Source organism: Gopherus evgoodei, chromosome 2 (genome assembly GCF_007399415.2).
Source record: "Gopherus evgoodei ecotype Sinaloan lineage chromosome 2, rGopEvg1_v1.p, whole genome shotgun sequence".
Classification (NCBI taxonomy): Eukaryota; Metazoa; Chordata; order Testudines; family Testudinidae; genus Gopherus; species Gopherus evgoodei.
This window is the reverse complement of record NC_044323.1, coordinates 21193299-21212512: the sequence shown is the minus strand read 5'-3', so window position 1 is coordinate 21212512 and position 19214 is coordinate 21193299.

Genomic DNA, 19214 nt, shown 5'->3' with positions numbered 1-19214 from the left:
CTAAGAATGTGCCATTGTGTTCCACAGAGTTGAATTACCGCATGGTTCTGCATGCACTCCAGCTGTATTTTGGAAGCTGTACTGAATGGTGGAAGTATCAGTTGGAATGATGACGCGTGAACTGTGATATGAAGAAATGTGCATGTGTATCTTGAATCATCAAATATGCCTCATTTCAGCTGAATTTTGTATGATGTCAGTAGAGGTGCACAAGGGTGTCTTCTTGCCCTGGGGATTGTCAGCAGGCTGGTGGCATACATGGCAGTGGTCTCCAGGGTTTAGTGAGAAGTAAGGCAATATCTCAATAGGACTCCTCAGGGTACGGGTGAAGAGATGTGGCCATTTAGCAAGTTGGATTTGTTTGTGTGGAGTTGGGGTGCGCAGTGTTTGAATGTTGGCAGGTATTGGTGGTTCCTCTTTGCTACATCCAACCTAACCCTTGGCAGAGCGTTAGACTTTGTCATGCAGTGCTCATGTGTTCTGTTTCCAAGGTGTCCTGTAGCATCTCTGAGGGTACAGTGCTGGTATGTGGTATTGACATAGTGAGGCAAACAGGGCAGCTTTCAGGTTGCGTCAGAGGGATGACGTGTACCTTAACTTTGTATTTCCTAGCTTTCAGAGGTTTACCTTTAGCCACTCTCCACATTCTGGAAGAGCATGAGGCACCACTCGATACCCTTAACTCTGTGTTCTTAACATTTTAGGACATTTAATTTCCTTTGTGTATATTAAAAAATAATTTCTCAACATCCCTGTAATTCACAGCCCAGCCCTCCCCTACTACTGTTACTGGCACCTTGGCAATGATTACTCTGGACATAGAAAGCACTGGCTGCATGATAGTCCCTTCACTGCCCCTGTATCATCTCCTTGTCTCCCATCTCTCTGCCCATCCAGCACAGCCTGGTTTCCTTCCTGCGCACACAGAGGCCGGTGTCAGCAGGGTGAGAACCTGGAGCAAGGCAGCAGGAACAGTGCCTGGATTACCCAGGCATTTGTGGGGATGTTTTTAACAGAGGGGATTGACATGGTGGGGCATGGATGTGGGGCTTTTGGGAGGACAGAGATGAAACCTCCCTAACATCTCCCACTGTACAGCTCAGACCGTCCTCCTTTCCATTCCTTTTCCCTGCACTCCTCCAACCCCTCCACACACGCACACACACACACAACCTCCCCATACAACCCCCCTCGCTGCTCCATGCTTCCCTAAGTGGCTGCCATTCTCTGTTTAAACCTGGAAGGCATGGGGACTTCAAATGGGAGGTTAGAACATAAGAAGTCCATACTGGATCAGACCAAGGGGTCCAATGTATTGTCTTCCAACTGTGACCTCTCCCAGATGCTTTGGAGGAAATAAACAGAATAGGGCAATTACTAAGTAATCTCTAATCTGTCATCCAGTCCAAGATTCTGGCAGTCAGAGGCTTAGGTTCCAAACATCCACAGTATGGGGTTGCATCCCTGACCATCTTGGCTAATAGCCATTGATGGACCTATCCTCCATGAACTTGTCTAGGTGCGGGCATAACATGCATTTGTATAGTCACATTATGACATTTACTGTCTTATCCTTTGTGATGTAATTGAATGGGACTCTTTTTAATTTGACTGTTTGGCTTCAGCTCCCACCTGTATTTCATAAACTTTTATCCTCTTCTTTTTACCAGGCCATAGCAAATCCTCATTAACTGATCCTCCCCTAAGTGATGTCTCTGTCCAAACCATGTGTTGCTCTGCAACTGTTGGCTTTCCCCCAGCCCTTAGTTTAAAATCTTCTCTACAACCTTTTTAATTTTATATGACAATAATCTGGTTTTGGTTTGGCTTAGGTGGAGAATGCAGGCCTAATAAGCGGCCCATGCCCTTAAGATACCCTGTGCCCCTGCCATCCATCTGATGTCTCCCAATCACTCCCACCCCTCCCCAGACCTAAGCCCTCTCTCCTTCCCTTAATTCATTTGCCTACTTCCCATTCCGATGTATCCCATTCTCCCTAATTCTCCCTCACCACAGCACCAAAACCCTCTCCTCCTATGCTCTCCTCCTTGGCCCCCCAATGCACCCTCTCCTTCCAAATCCCACACTGCCAGCATGGTTCCAACACCCCCTTACACATTGCACCTCTTACTGCTCCAATCCTCCATATTCTCTAGCTCTGCACCAAAAAAAGCTAGAAGAAGTTGAAAATGTTGTGAGTAGTTCGTGTTAAGGAGGCTGTGCATCAGGAACCCCATGACCAGTGACCCAGCAACTTGCTTTTCTTTGATCACAATTCCATTGTTCAGGAAACACGATTACCTTAATGGCTTTCTTTCATCTTCCCTCTATTTAATCAATACTGATTTCCTTTTCAATACTTCTAAAGTAAAATTGGAGTCTGTGTGTGGATTTTTAGAATGCTTTAAAATATTGCTCTTCAACCAGAAATGTTGATCCCTGCCAAAACTTCCAAATGGAGCCCTCACAGAATGCAGGCAGAGAGCAAGGAGCAATCTCTGAAAACCACCAAGAGGCGGGCTCAAGCTTATAATGCAAGGCTGTCGGTTAGGTTCAATGACCTTAGCATGTCACTTTGAACCACCCCCTATTGTGACAATAGAGCTTGCTGCATATGAGCATTTCACTCTTTTGGGTGCATCATTTTGGCACCTCCCACTCCGGAATTATGAACTTTACTCTTAATAACTTTGTCAATATAACCCCCACCCCTGCAAAGGGATAGTGGGTCTCATGCACTAGCTGAGATAAATCCTAAACAGCTGTGATCTGTTTAGAGAGGATCAGAGTCATATTTTGAACCCCAGGTGTGTGCAAAAAAACATTAAAAGACCAAGAGGATTTTGTAAAATGCTGGATTGGGCGGGGCGGGGGGGCATGGGCTGTATTTCAAGAACCTCTTGCTCAAATGACACTACATTTAGACCACTAACCTTACTCCACACTTTTATGAGGCACAGCCAATTTCGACACAATCTGAATCAACATTTTTAATGTAGAGCACTTAGAAAACTCATTTTAAACAGCAAGCAATTCTCAACTTTAAGCAGAGTTACTGCTTAACTATAACAGAAAAAACAACAAGGAGTTCTTGTGGCACCTTAGAGACTAGCAACTTTATTTGGGCATAAGGTTTCGTGGGCTAAAACCCACTTCAGCAGATGCATGGAGTGAAAAATACAGTAAGCAGAATATATATTATAGCACATGAAAAGATGAGAATTACCTTACCAAGTGGGGGGGGGTCAGTGTTAATAAGGGCAATTCAATTAAGGTGGAAATGGCCCATTTCCAACAGTTGACAAGAAGGGCTGAGAATCAGCAGAGGGAAAATTATTTTTTGTAGTGACCCAGCCACTCCCAGTCTTTTTTCAGGCCTAATTTGATAGTGTCCAGTTTGAAAATGAATTCCAGTTCTGCAGTTTCTCGTTGGAGTCTGTTTTTGAAGGTTTTTTGTTGAATTGCCACTTTGAAGTCTGTTATTGAGTTTTATTGAGTACTATAATAGATATACTCATGGTAATTACAAGAACAGCAAAAGATTTTGGATGCTAGTCTCACATTCTGTCTGTCTCACTGAAGCTCCAAACAATTGTGTGTGTGAGATGCCTGTACCTGAATCCACTAAAAGAGAACACACCTGACACATGCTAAAGTATACACTGCACATATTGTCAGTGATGAAGTGTATGACGTACAAACATACTGTTTTCTCATGCTTTTAGGATGGAGAGTTGGTGGGGGGAATGAGGGCAGAGTTAAGCTTGTTGGTGGTACCTTAACTCCGCTTTTTCAGTGTTTATTGGACATTTTAAATTAAGTTTATTTAATTCTGAATATCCTAGTTTTCAAAAACACATGGTGTTTATTCGTTTTAAACTAACACATTTAACTAAGGGTTTTCTCCCCAGTTTTCTAAATGATTGACCCAAATTTACAACCTTCACATTTTTTGGCTGGGAACTGCAGGCATGAATACATTTGTCAGATACTTGATGAAGAGCAAGCATAAAAGGGACACTTACATTTATACTACCAAATCAGCAGGAAATTTTAAAAGAGCTAAGTGGTGGAGCAAATGGAGTTACTGAGACGAAGAAAATCTCACAACTGAACAAAATCAGGCCACTGCATTGCAATTTCTGCTCTGAGTAGGCACTGATGGGGAAGGAAAAGAGAGGTCATTTAGCGAGCGAAAAAAGGCGAATCAAAAGGTACTTATGAGCACAGAAGAACAATCACATTTTAAAAAGTTTTGAGTCTTAGGAGATTTGGGTTGTATCAAATCTACCAGAGTAAATTTTGAGTCTGGCCTAATGCTCAGTGAGATGCTGGAGACTTTGAGGAGTGGAGGGGAAAGAGAACTCCAATAACTGTGTGTCCTATTATAAAAACTTAATGAGTTTGGTAACATTAAGCAAACCCATTTGGAAGGGAATATGACCATCTTTGCTGTTACTACTGTTTTCAGTGCCACCTGAAAGAACATTTCTCGAAGAGCAACATGGCATTTACATTCACATCAGTTGAAGGCCACCACTGTGTCCCAGATCTGCAGGACTGGTGCTGTGCCCCCCCTGCTTTGAAACAGTCTCTAGGAGGAAGCCCTTCAGTGTGCTAGACCCCCAGGGGGTCTCACTCTTTCTGCACAGGGTGGGCCCTGCAGCCTCACCGCCTCCTTAGACTGAGTCGGCTTCTGTGCTCCTTAACGCTGGGAGCTTTTTTCAGTGAATGTAACTGAAATAGACCCCTGGTAGAGACTTGTACATGCTTCAGGCATTAATGCACCTCATCAAGTATTTGCAATGACCCTCAAACAGCAATGTCAAAACAGGAGGATTTATTAGTCAGCTGGAGCACAGCATAGGAAGTCCTTAGGTTAGCACAGAGAAATGAAAGTTAAAGCATTGTCCAAGTCCATTCTGGTTAGCCTAGAGCCTAGCCAAGCTCTGGTGAACTCCATGTTCAGGTTCTGTCTGAGTCTCAGTCTGACCACCTTGGTCAGATCCCAGGTGACAGCCCAGACTCCTTCCAGCAGCTAATTCCTAATCCCACACCTCAGACCTTCCCAGGCCTTCCTTCTTGAGCTGCAGGACTTTGCCAGTTTCCCTGCCAAGAGGTGGGGAAATCCATCTCCTGTTGGATCATTGGTTGCTTGGTGTCAATGGCCTAGTGATTGGATTTGCCCTTGTGTTCTCAGATTTCCCACTGATATGGGGTCAGCCTCAGCCAGTCTTTTTTAATGACGCATTCAGGCTCCAACAGCTGGGTGACAGTCATGACTATGTCTTCCAGCCTTCCCTGGGAGCAAACAGTCCTTCCCGCCCTCCCCCACTGGATAGCCATGCAAAATATAGGGGAAACTGAAGCACATGCAGGATTAATAAAAAATATTACAGAAAAGTCCCATTTCTTCACACACTGCTGCTCTTGAATAATGACAAGAACTGAAAAGCAGTTTCCCCGTACACCCTACACTAAATTCAACAAAATCTGGTGTATGAAATGTGTCCAGGTTTTCATAACACATACACCCTATATATAATATCTGCTACTTGTGCAAAAAGATAGTGAGACTGTATTTAAAGTTTGCTTAATGGGATGGCCTCCTGGAATAGAGGGGGCAAGTATTCACGGAGCCCTGTGGCACGCTGTGTGTAAACACAATGCAAACAATGGAAAGCAAGTCATTCAGTCTAAATTAACAGATCAAATGGGTGCCCATTATGGGCCTATTGCTGTGTTCCTTATGCAGGTCATACTCTTATTGATTCCAGTGGGAGCTTTGCCTGGGCCCAATAGGAGGTTGCAAGAGCAATCACTGGGATTATATTTGTTAGTAGCATTGTTTATTTTATAGAAAAATTCAGTATGCTTCAATAATGACCCCCCAGCACATTAGAGTGAACAATGTTGTTACTGCAGAGTTTAAGAAGGCTACTGAAAAAACAGTAAAGATTTTCAGAAGGACTAAAGCCTCTTGGAAGTGCATGTGTGTTGTTACCCAGCTGTGCTGTTACTCTGGCGCTCCAGTCCTGCAGTCAGATGTGTATTTAACTTTAGACACATGGGTAGACCCATTGAAGTCGCTGGGATTTCTCACATGAATAAAGGTAAGCACATGTATTTCTGTTTGCCGGATCATGGGGCTAGTGTGTAAATAATATGGTTGCCTACAAAACCACAATTTATTTTTCCACAGTTAGCACATGGTAGGGCATGCAGTTCTACACTATCACCTATTTTAAGCCTTGAGAAATACTGCGGAATCTCAAATACCACTCAGTGATAACTGTGGGTAAGTATTGACAATTTGATGTCCACTATTGTACTCTGTGCTTAACTGATTTTAAAATGCACACTTCAGTGTTTATCTGTTCCTGATAGTATGTCTCCACTGAAGCTGGAGGGTGTAATTTCCAGCTGGAATAGACATACCTGTGCTAACTCTGATTTAGATAGCATGCTAAAAATAGAAGTGTAGCCACAGAGGTAAGAGCAGTGGAATAGGATGGGATAGGACCCCCCCATTTCAGTATGGTCCTCCTTGAGAACCTAGGAAGGTACTGGGGCAGTAAGTCTTTCCTCCTAATTGTGCTGCCACAGCTACTTTTCTATTTTTAGTGTGAGCTCTGATCTGGGGAGCTGGCTATCCCCCTACCCCCTCCATGAGTTGGGCAGCGTAGGGAGCCCACCAGCTAGGGAATGGATGCCTGGCTCTCCAGGGAGCCATCACCTGGGTTGTCTAGAAGGAGCCGTGGAGGCAAATTGTTGAGCTGGCAGAAAACCAGGCAGGTTTCCATGGAAATTGTCAATGGAATCAATACATCCTGGCATGGGTGAAGGATGTGCTGGCTGTGGCTTGCTGCCACCCCCATTGGCCTGGGGAGGCAAATCGCAGCCAGCGGGAGCCACGGTCCGCTGAACCTGCCAACACGGCAGGTGAACAAACTGGCCCAGCCGTCCAGGGTGCTTACCCTGGCAGGCCACGTGCCAGAGGTTGCCAACCCCTGATCTATCTTCTGCTCATCCCATGAAAGGTAACAGCCTAGTGGGTGAGATTTTCAAGGTGCCTATGGGGTTAAGGCCCAGATTCTTAAAGGTACTTTGGCTCCTAGCTTCCATTTAAATCAATGGGAGTTAAATGCCTAAATATCTTTGAGGATCAGAGCCTAAATTACTGACTTTCACTGTGAATTGGACAACTAACTCCCTTAGGTATTTTGAAATCCCCACCTCTGTCGACAGGCACAGCCCTGAACGCAGGATGGTGTGTAAACTGCACTACCTCAGGACAAGAATGGACGGTGACCAGCAGACCACCCTGAGTCACAATTCCTCCATGGCTTCCTCTTTGCTGCAGGGTAATAATTTAATGCTGACTTCTCCCAGCCTCTCCCACACTGGCACACCTACTCTGGCTGGCAAGTAATGAAGGTGGAGAAAGGGTCTGTCCATTCCCTACCTGCCTGCTCCAGGGAGGGTGCAAGTAGAAAGTAGCCCTGGTTGCTCCCACCTGCACAGATGAAGGGCAAGGAGCCTGCAGTGGGGCTTAAGGGGTTCCCTATTCACCTACACAGGTGTGAAGCTCAAATCACAATCTAGCCCATATGTTCTTGTCCCTTTTTACCTGACCAGAGAGTGGAGAAGTTCTCAGATCCTCAGACAGTGCAGTAATGAATGTAGTCTAAAAACCTAGAGTGGTTTGGTGTTTATCTCGTTTGGTCCCATTTACTGCCATTTACTGCCTGATTGTATTTAGAAACTGCACTATCAATGAGGAGAACTAAGAACTGTGTTCAGGATGAAGAGGAAATCAAGATTGTGTATTACAGATTCCATGGGTGACGGTAATGGTCCTCACTTGGGGTCTGGTTGGGGAGCATGGCCTAGTGGTCATGGCTGCAACTCCTGACTGCCAAGGGGGTTGTGGGAAGGGGAGCCCGAGGAGCTTTGACCCAGGGCCCTTTGGGCTACCAATGGTCTGGCAGCCAAGGCTGCTTAAAGCTGTCCTCCCTGGGCCTCTTCCTCTAGTTTCCCCACCCTCAAACCCTGAAGTCAGCTTAGTCCAAATTGGGGACTGGTGGGGAAATCTAAACCACAATAAGTAAGTGGGGATTACCAATGTCCAAGGTCCACAGGATACTTTCCTCTCTGGTTGTCTCTGGGGTGGGTCCTCCTTTCCCTCAGTGAGGGTCCCTTTGGGCAGCTAGGTCAAAGTCTTAGGCTCGGCTCGGCTCTCTGCTCCGCTGCACTGCTGGAGCTGTGGGCTTCAGGTCTGCTCATCTCCAGCTCTGCCACCCAAATGAGTTAATTCCCTGCCTTTTAATTCCTCCAGCAGATGGTACATTTGCTGCAGGTGTGGTGGGGCAGGGCTGGATAAGCCCAAAATAATCCCTTAACCTAGGTTGACCAGATGTCCCGATTTTATAGGGACAGCTCTGATTTTGGGGGCTTTTTCTTATATAGGCACCTATTACCCTGCACCCCCTGTCCTGATTTTTTACACTTGCTATTTTGTCACCCTACCTTAACCCCTTGTTGCCAGTGTGGGGTTTGTACACCCCATCACAGTGACATTCTGGCCTGACTGGAGTCAGTGAGCACTTTGCCACTGTTTTCGGTGGGGCTAGGGTTCCACCCTATAGTGGGAAAGAAGTTATGCCTAACAGGACACATCTGATATCAAAAAGGAGAGCAAGAGTATGGGCCTGATCATATGCCCACAGGGCTAATGGGAAGATTCTCATTGACTTCAGTGGTCATTGAATCAGGCCCTGAATTTCCAAATGAACATTATGTGTGGATGAATAATTACTGCATTGAATAGCATTAATAACTAAGTACATGTAGTGCAAAACTATTTATTATAACCTTTCACATAAATATTCTCCTACTGGTATGTAGCTTTGATCAGTGTCACTGATGGATAAACACAAATGCTGGAATTGCTAGGAAAAAGCCAGGGGAAAAAATACAAACGACATAGGGCAGAGCTTAATTTACAATCCTTTTGTGTTTGTGGGGTTATGTCTTTGGAATTCTGTTGATTTTTCAGTGTAAACCCAAGGAGTGAAATTTCAACTCTGTTGAAAGGAGTTCAGCTCTGTTCAAAGGAGTTTGCTCTGTTCAGCAAAAGGCCTAGGCACCACTTAAAACCAGGTGCCATTTAAACCCAAAATGGCCTGAGCAAGACTTAAGTATTGGGTCTTGAGTGATGTTGCCTAGGCCTTTTGCTGGCTGTGTGCACAGGGGCGAATTTCACCCACAGTGAGAAAAAACTTTCAAATGAGGAATTTATTTATTTATTTTGAGGAAAGGGCAGGATTTTCAAAGAGATTCAATTAATAAATTTAGGTTGATTATTAAGCAACATTTTCTAATGCTGCGTTCAATTCAAAGGAAGTGTTGGAAATGCCATCACTTAGGTTGTTTAAAACTGGTCTAGACAATACTCTAGAAAATATATTGTGGGAGTTGATCCTGCATTAGCTGGAGGGTGGACTAGACGATCAATAGGTCTTTTCAGCTTCTAGCTTCTGTTATTCAAGAAACTACATATACCATGTGGGCTCTGTTAAAAACACATTATTTGGTCTGTTTACTCAACAATAACTATACAGAGGAAACTACTTTTTTCCCATCAAAAAAAGAACATCTTTTAAGAATCTTTTCCATCTTTTGTCTGTACAGACGATAACACATCCTGGAATGGGGCATTTTAATTTAGACAGCTGAAAGGAGCATTTTGACTGGTAATATGGAAGTCATGTTGTTAGAAAGTAAAAAGACAATTAAAACACAATACCATATAATGCTGATATGGTGCATGGGCTCTAGCAATGTATCCTCTTCTCCACAATAGGCCATTGCTACGGTTACTCATTCTGTAGCCTTGATTCTGAGCTGGCCGCAACTCAGGAGGTACAGACTGGAGAAGAAGGCAAGGTTGGGCTTATGTCATGATAGGCCTCCTGAATTTTGGGATAAGCTGGGGGCCTACCAGTCCTTGCTGCAAGAGGTTTGTGCAGCCTCGGGGACTTCTCTAACCTATGCTGCCTGCAACAACTCTCTGTGGAGCTATCCAGAACTCACAATAGTCAGAGTTCTCCTATCTGCCTTCGTGCTTGAGTTATGGCCCCTCGATGCTGCCAGAGCAATGAGAAAACAACTAGGAACATATCATGTCTTATTCAATAATGCAGTGTGATAAGCACTTTCTCACCTGCACAGTAAAACCTGTTATGCTATTTTAACTTCTTTTTATTAGCCAAAGGAATCCATATCAGACATGGTCATATTATACTGCATATACATCGAGGTTTTCCCATTTGCCTTTGATTTATCCTGTGTTTCTTCAATTGCTTTAGAGCTTTTGTATTTATCAAATTATATATGAAATGCAGGTCTTAGTTTAAAATAACTGGTCACTAGTTATGCTGCTGCTCTCCAAAGCTGTGTACTGACAAAACTAATATTTCTTGCCATGCAAGAGGAGATTTACCTTACATTCTAATCAGATTTCTGTGTAGTGAAATGTTGAGTTTATTGTTAAGCCTTAGGCAGCGGAATAGGGAGGTGTGAAGGAGCAGAGGGACTGCACCCGGGCCCAGCAGGAGTTAAAGAACACCTGTAGGTTCAGCTAGTCCTGCCCCGTTATACCTGCAGCCAATACCAGACCTGGAGTAGGGTGACCAGTCAGCAAATGTGAAAAATCAGGACAGAGGGTGGGGGGTAATAGGATCCTATATAAGACAAAGACCCAAAAATCGGGACTGGCCCTATAAAATCTGGCATCTGGTCACTCTAGCCTGGAGGGAGGAAAAAAGAAGAGAGCCTGACTCAGTCATGGGCTGACTGGCGAAGAGGCAGGAGCTCTGTGTATGCCTGTCTGCAGGCACAGGCCAGCAACCTGCCTGCCAATGCAGCCACTAGAGGCCAGTAAGTCTTCCCTGGCTAAGGGGATCCTACAGAGAAACCTCAACTGTAGGGGCAAATGGATCAGTGGGGCCATGCCCCAAACTAAAAGGACTTGCATAGGGAGCAGGCCAGGAAAACAGGCACTGAATCCTCCCTTATGGCTGGAAGGAAGATCCATATCCCCTGTTAAGGGAATGAGCAACACAGAACCCTGGACCAGGTCCTGAGGGAGAAGGAGGGGTCAGGTCCTCTTACAGCCCCCCTAACCAACAATCTAGCCACTAGGATGCCTGGCTACCGAGGGCCCTATCACAAATGGTGGAGAATGTGGGCACCGCCCTAATCCCTGCTAAAGGGAATTAAAAAGAAAAAAAGAGAGAGAGTCCCGAGGACAAACCGTTGAATGGAGATGGAACAGCCGCTGAAATGGATGACTGAGCAAAACACCCACCATCAAAAACAACAACTCCTGCAGCAGTTGGCCACGCAGCAGCAGCAGCTAATTCATGAACTGGCAGCCCAACAGCAGCAGCAGCAGCAGCTGGTCCAACCGGTGGCACCCATTTTGTGACCCACTGCTCCAGCAGAGCTACCTGCCCCATTCAGCTTGCCAAAATGGTGTCTGACGATGATCCTGAGGCTTCTTAGAGACTTTCAAGTGGGTGGCCACAGTAGCCCAGTGGCCCCGAGACCAGTGGGCTGCAGTCCTGGCCCCATACTTAACGGGGTAGCACCGACCACATACTGTGCTTTAGAAGGAAAGAAAGGGGCACCAGTCTCTGAGTGGGTCCTGCTAGAGCAGTTTGTCCAGATCCTGCCCCCTGGGGAAAGAGAGTGGGTGTTGAAACATCACCCTGACCCCATGACGGATACCATCCAACTCATGGAGAACTACCTAGCTGGTGAGTCCCCCATGATGAGACCCCCTTCGGGATTGGTTGGAACCAAGAGCCCTGTGCTCCTAAAGGAGGGAACCACCCACGCACCCCAAAATCATGAGGAATATTGGCATCCTCCCTCTGTACCAGAGTTTTGGAGGGCTCGAGGATCCAGGGGTGTCAGGGTCCCTCAACCCAGAGGTACAGAGCCATTTACCCGCACTATAGCTTGGGAGACCGCAGGTCCACCAGAGGCCCAGCCCAGGCCCGTACTTGACCCAGAACTTGGCCCGTACTTGGTCCAGAGACTGTCCATGCATGGAAAGTAGCTTTGGGAAGATCTGGACTCTGTGAGCATAACTGACCATACCCCTGCAGGTAAATGGGAGAGAATTGATGGGACTAGTTGATTCAGGGTGTGCCCAGACCCTGATACGAAGGACAGTGGGGCATAATCCTGGCCAGGTCCAGGGTGCCATCATTTTACAGTGTATGCACCCCTGCACAGAAGTGACATTAACTGTGGGGAGTCGCAAGGGGCCCCTGATGGCCGGTCTGGCCCCAACCCTGGCCTAGTCAGTTATTTTAGACAGAGACTGGAACTCTTTGGGGGAATTGTTAGCAGAACTAGTGGGACCCCTGTCCGATGGCCAAGGGCCCCTACATCCAGCCCCCGGCTGGGCTGAAGAGGCAGGGGCGGGGGAGCTTGCTGATCTTGGTGAAGGAACTTCCCAGTCCTCAGCATCAACCCAAGTTAACCAGACCCCCTCCCAGATAAGAGGGGAGCTCCCCCCATTACCCAAATTGTAGCTCCTGACTTGACTCTCTGATTTTGTGGAGGAGCAAAGGACTCACAACACCCTGAGTCGGGCATACAATCTAGCCACTAGGCTGCCCGGCCCCTGAAGGCCCTATCACAGGACAGAAATGATTTTGTTCACAAAGAATAAAGTTGGATAATTGTTCTAAAGATGCAAGAACTTCAGCAGAAGTTTTCTGGTTCTGTTACGCAGGCAAAATTTCACAGTTAAGCCAATATTTGATCTAAAGCGCATTGAAGAAATATACAAAAGTCTGTAGAGAAAGACAAAAAATTAGAAAAACATTAAAAAGTACACAGTGCAAATGCAAATGAATCTAAAAATGCAAATGAATCAGGAATAAACAAAGGGGAAAGTATTTACTTGGCCATCTGTCAAACATTAACACAAGATTCTAGCTATAGCCTTATGATATTTTACATGCATGCTCCTGTGGGTACTGTAGACTCACTTTTACATAGTTCCAGCGTATCTTCAAGTATAATCAGAATCAGCCACGGTCCTAGCTGCTCTGCAAGAAATTCAAGAGAAAATATAAACTAGCTTAATGAGGTGGTTAGTCTAATTCTTATCTCACTACTAGCCTGTACAGTGTGTCCCTCGTCAACAGAGAGATGAGAGAAGCTTTTCCAATTAGCTATTCAAAAACCAATCCATGAATAGCACAATTGTATTTTTTTGTAAATACTGTATGTTCAGAGTGGGTCTGGGATGAATAGTGGCTATTCCACCTCAGGCCTTGGCAACAAATTCTGAACCATTTAGCTCACATCACCCAATGTGTCATCAGGTTTTGAAAAAATGTTTTATTTTTTAACTATGTGAGTAGTGAAATATTTGGCTGGCTCCTGGGTGGAAAGCAAATTCTGGCCTCACTGATTAATTTACAGTTGAATGGTTTAGTACATTCTGGCTTTATAAAAGGTCCAGCTTCATTCAAAGTGATAGAGGAGAAGAAAATGCCAGATCCATCTGTCTGTCCTCTCTTTAAGACAGTACCATCTCAACTTAGATATGTTATGCCAGAATATGTTTACAGAATGCAAACAAGGAAATTAATTCCGGGGAGATATAATAAGTGGGTAAATTTAGGTAGTCCCTATCTGAGGCACAGTTTTAGATATGGGAAGGAGATTATCTCACCTTTCTTAGAGAGGCTAAAGATAGTTTAGGCATTGGTCGGACATAAACATCTCCTCAGTATTCTGCTATTTCCTTGACGGTTGTGTGAAAAAATCCTTCCTTTTGTTTGTTTTAAACCTATTGCCTATTAATTTCATTTAGTGACCCCTAGTTCTTGTGTCATGAGAAGGAGTAAATAACATTTGCTTATTTACGTTCTCTACACCAGTCATGATTTTATACACCTCTATCATATCCCTCCTTAGTCATCTCTTTTCCAAGCTGAAAAGTTCCAGTCTCATACAGAAACCGTTACATACCCCTAATCATTTTTTTGCCCTTTCCTGAACCTTTTTCAATACCAATATATATTTTTGGGATGGGACAACCACATCTGCACACACTATTCAAGATGTGGGCGTACCATGGATTTATATAGAGCCCTCTGTGGAGAAAGAAGTGGTTTGGGACTATTTAGAAAAACTGGACAAGCACAAGTCCATGTGGACAGATGCTCTGCATCTGAGGGTGCTAAAGGAGTTGGCGGATGTGATTGCAGAGCCATTGGCCATTATCTTTGAAAACTCATGGCAATCAGGGGAGGTCCCAGATGACTGGAAAAAGGCTAATGTAGTTCCCATCTTTAAAAAAGGGAAGAAGGAGGATCCAGGGAACTTCAGGCCAGTCAGCCTCACCTCAGTCACTGGAAAAATCATGGAGCAGGTCCTCAAGGAATCAATTCTGAAGCACTTAGAGGAGAGGAAAGTGATCAGGAACAGTCAGCATGGATTCACCAAGGGCAAGTCATGTCTGACTAACCTAATTGCCTTCTATGATGAGATAACTGGCTCTGTGGATGAGGGGAAAGCAATGGACGTGTTATTCCTAGACTTTAGCAAATCTCTTGATACGTTCTCCCACAGTATTCTTGCTGGCAAGTTAAAGAAGTATGGGCTGGATGAATGGACTGTAAGGTGGATAGAAAGCTGGCTAGATTGTCAGGCTCAATGGGTAGTGATCAATGGCTCCATGTCTAGTTGGCAGCTGGTTTCAAGCGGAGTGCCCCAAGGGTAGGTCCTGGGGCCGGTTTTGTTCAATATCTTCATTAATGATCTGGAGGATGGCATGGACTGCACTCTCAGCAAGTTTGCGGTTGACACAAAACTGGGAGGAGTGGTAGATACGCTGGAGCGTAGGGAAGGATAAAGAGGGACCAAGACAAATTAGAGGATTGACCCAAAAGAACCCTGCTGAGGTTCAACAAGGACAAGTGCAGAGTCTTACACTTAGGATGGAAGAATCCCATTCACTGTTACAGACTAGGGACCGAATGGCTAGGAAACAGTTCTGCAGGAAAGGATCTAGGGGTTACAGTGGACAAGAAGCTGGATATGAGTCAACAGTGTGCCCTTCTTGCCAAGAAGGCTAACGGCATTTTGGGCTGTATAAGTAGGAGCATTGCCAGCAGATCGAGGGACGTGATCATTCCCCTCTATTCAACATTGGTGAGGCCTCATCTGGAGTACTGTGTCCAGTTTTGGGCCCCACACTACAAGAAGGATGTTGAAAAACTGGAAAAAGTCCAGCAGAGGGCAACAAAAATTATTAAGGGGCTGGAGCCCATGACTTCTGAGGAGAGGCTGAGGGAACTGGGATTGTTTAGTCTGCAGAAGAGAAGAATGAGGCGGGATTTGATAGCTGCTTTCAACTACCTGAAAGGGGGTTCCAAAGAGGATGGATCTAGACTGTTCTCAGTGGTACCAGATGACAGAACAAGGAGTAATGGTCTCAAGTTGCAGTGAGGGAGGTTTAGGTTGGATATTAGGAAAAACTTTTTCATTAGGAGGGCGGTGAAGCACTGGAATGAGTTACCTAGGGAGGTGATGGAATCTCCTTCCTTAGAGGTTTTTAAGGTCAGGCTTGACAAAGCCCTGGCTGGGATGATTTAGTTGGGGATTGGTCCTGCTTTGAGCAGGGGGTTGGACTAGATGACCTCCTGAAGTCCCTTCCAACCCTGATAGTCTATGATTCTATGAATATGATATTTTCTATCTTATTGTTTATCCCTTTCTTAATGATTCCTAACATTCAGTTTGCTTTTTTGACTGCTGTTACACATTGAGTGGATGTTTTCAGAGAACTATCCACAATGACTCCAAGATCTCTTTCTTGAGTGGTAATAGCTAATTTAGACTCCATCATTTTATATGTATAGTTGGGATTATGTTTTCCAATGTGCATTACTTTGAATTTATCAACATTGAATTTCATCTGACATTTTGTTGCCCAGTCACCCAGTTTTGAGAGATCCTTTTGTAACTCTTTGCAGTCTGTTTGGGACTTAACTATCTTCAGTAGTTTTGTATCATCTGAAAATTTTGCCACTTCACTGTTTACCCCTTTTTCCAGATCATTTATGAGTATGTTGAATAGGACTCATCCCAGTACAGACCCCTGGAGGACAATACTATTTACCTCTCTCCATTCTGAAAACTGATCATTTATTCCTACCCTTTGTTTTCTTTCTTTTAAGCAGTTACCAATCCATGAGAGGACCTTCCCACTTATCCCAGGGCTTCTTCCTTTTCCCAGAGAACTGTTCTTTGACCTCAATTCACAGAGCATGAGCTTAAGTCCATCACTATTCTGCAAAGCACTTAAATACATACTTAGTTTTAAGCACATGACTAAGTCCCATTGAAGTCAATGGTACTTGAACCCATGCTCAAATGCTTTGCTGAATAGGGATGGACTTAAGCAGAAGCTTATCTTTAAGGAAGTGTTTAGCTAACTTGGGCTGTAATTTGTATGTATAAACACAGTCTAGTGCAACAGCATCAGTTCATCCCATGCTTGTTCTTTTATGAGTGCATTTGTATAAATTGTCTGTGACCTTGAGAATCCTTTACCACTACTAAGACTTCTATTGTTCATCTGTTACATTTTCCCTTTATAATGCTGAGAATTCTCTTTCAACTTGATGTGCATATTTTCCTTTCATTGACCTAGGGATTCATTTATCATTTGTTGTTGTTGTCTGGCATTGTCTCCCACATCCCTACTTTCTCTGGATTTCATTTTTCAAATTATTTATGGTAGGTTGAGACCTAGACCAATCAGTGAAGTTATTGTACTAACCTTTCATCTCTGGACATAGAGATTTACATAACTCCTAGGTCATGTATGACAAGAGTTCAGTCATCTCACCCTAATTCCTGTCAGGTGTTTTTGCACATCTAGGGCTCAGTTGTGGACCCTTACTTTAGTGGGTGAGTATTTACTCATACACACAAGGGATGAACGGCAGAAGTAAGCTCCCTCCACCCTGACATTGGCACGGGGTGCCTCCATGTCATGGGCAGAGCCTTGTGGCTTTAGTTGGGTTTATGCTAGTCCACTGCACAAGCATAAGTGGTGAATTTCACCCTATATGCTTCTAGGGCACGTAATTATCCAGCATAAAGTGAATTCCTTTTTGACAGCTGTAATCTTGGGAAATGCCTGCTCCTAAACCTGAGATACCAGGTTGGTGACTGTGACATGATTAAGAAGTGCCCCTGTCATAAACAGATAGTTAAGGGTTAATGTCTCTTTTACCTGTAAAGAGTTAACAAGCTCAGTGAACCTGGCTGACACCTGACCAAAGGATCAATCAGGGGACAAGATACTTTCAAATCTTGGTGGAGGGAAGTCTTTGTTTGTGCTGTTTGTGTTGTTCTTTGTTCGCTCTTGGGGTTAAGAGGGACCAGACGTGCAACCAGATCTTTCTCCAATCTTTCTAAAACAGTCTCTCATGTTCAAAATAGTAAGTACTAGCTAGAAAAGGAAGATTAGATTTATGTTTGTTTTCTTACCTTGCAAATGTGTATTTTGCTGGATGGATATTTTATCTCTGTTTGCTGTAACTTGTATCTTAGGCTAGGAGGGAGGGAGTCCCTCTAGTTTATATAAACTGTAGACCCTGTAAACATTTTCCATCTTGATTTTACAGAGATAATTTTTACTTTTTCTTTCTTTAATTGAAAGCTTTCTTTTTTTAAGAACCTGATTTATTTTTTTCCTTGTTTAAGACCCAAGGGGATTGGGTCTGAACTCACCAGGGAGTGGTGGGGGGAAAGAAGGGGCGGAAGGTTAATTCCCTCTGTTTTAAGATTCAAGGAGTTTGGATCACAGTGTTCTCTCAGGGAAAGTCTGGGAGGGGGAAAGGAAGGGGAATGGTTTATTTCTCTTTGTTTTAAGACCCAAGCGGTTTGGGCCTTGGGTCCCCAGGGAAGGTTTTGGGGGACAGGAAGTGTACCAAAACACTATATTTTTGGTTGGTGGCAGCGCTATCAAATCTAAGCAAGGAATTAAGCTTAGAAGGGTTCATGCAGGTCCCCACTTTTTGGACGCTAAAGTTCAAAGTGGGAATAATACCTTGACAGCCCCGTCCAGTGCGAGGCGAGTGCACCCACTTTTCTCAGGGAATGGGGCTGGCACACAAGCCTTACGTGCCTATCTCCCTCAGCCCAAGTCTGCACATCTGGGCTTACCTATGGGATAGAGTGGCCCAACGGCCAGAGTATGCAAATCCCCCGCTCATTCGGGGTAGTACGGCCTAGCAGCCAGAATCGATGAAACCTGTCCCTACTGTCAGGGCAGGGTGGCCCAATGGCCAGTGTCTATGCAAAATGCCCCATTCACTCAGGGTAGTACGTCCTAGTGGCTGGAGTCCATGAAACTTGGGCAATGTAGTCCAGGGGGCATTGGGATCTCTTAGTTCTCCAGCACTGGCCACTCCCTATGGCTCTGTGGGCTGCTGGGGTCCGAGGCTGTGGTCCACATCTCCGCTCCCCTCAGGCACAGGCTGGAGGCCGTCCTCAGCAGGAACTCCTGGCACAGGTCCTTCCCCACCGGTGTCTCCCTCTGACTGAGCTAGGCTGCTCTCTTTTACACTGGTACAGCTGGAGCATTCCCAGTAGGGAGAAGGGGCTGTCGCTTCCTCAGCCCACAGTGTGGTGTTAACCCCTTCTCATCCGGAACAGGGCGAGTGCACTCCGTCACAGTGAGGTAATATCTTTTATTGCACCAGGCAAAAGTCGGTCCAATGAAAAATATTACCTCACCCACCTTGTCTCTCTAATATCCAGGGACAGGGCTACAACTAGTCTTTCTAAGTTTGTCCCGGTAGTGGACTCTTGGGGACAAGTTCATCCCCATTGTAATTGCATGGGTTCCATAATTTAACTCCACTGACCTAAAATAAATTTGCCCTTTTGAGCTTCATTATGAAGTGCTGGCCACTGGATAGTCCCAAAGTTCCAAAGCATCAACTGTGACAGTTTTATTAGTTTACTGTTCAGCTAGGACCCTCTCTAATGACCATTGATGTCAGGAGGAGCTTTTGCATAGATTTTTAGTAGGCACAGGCTTAGGCCCTTAGAGGAGAAAGTCACAGGACAGCAGCAGTGTGAGCTGGGATTGTTTTACTGCA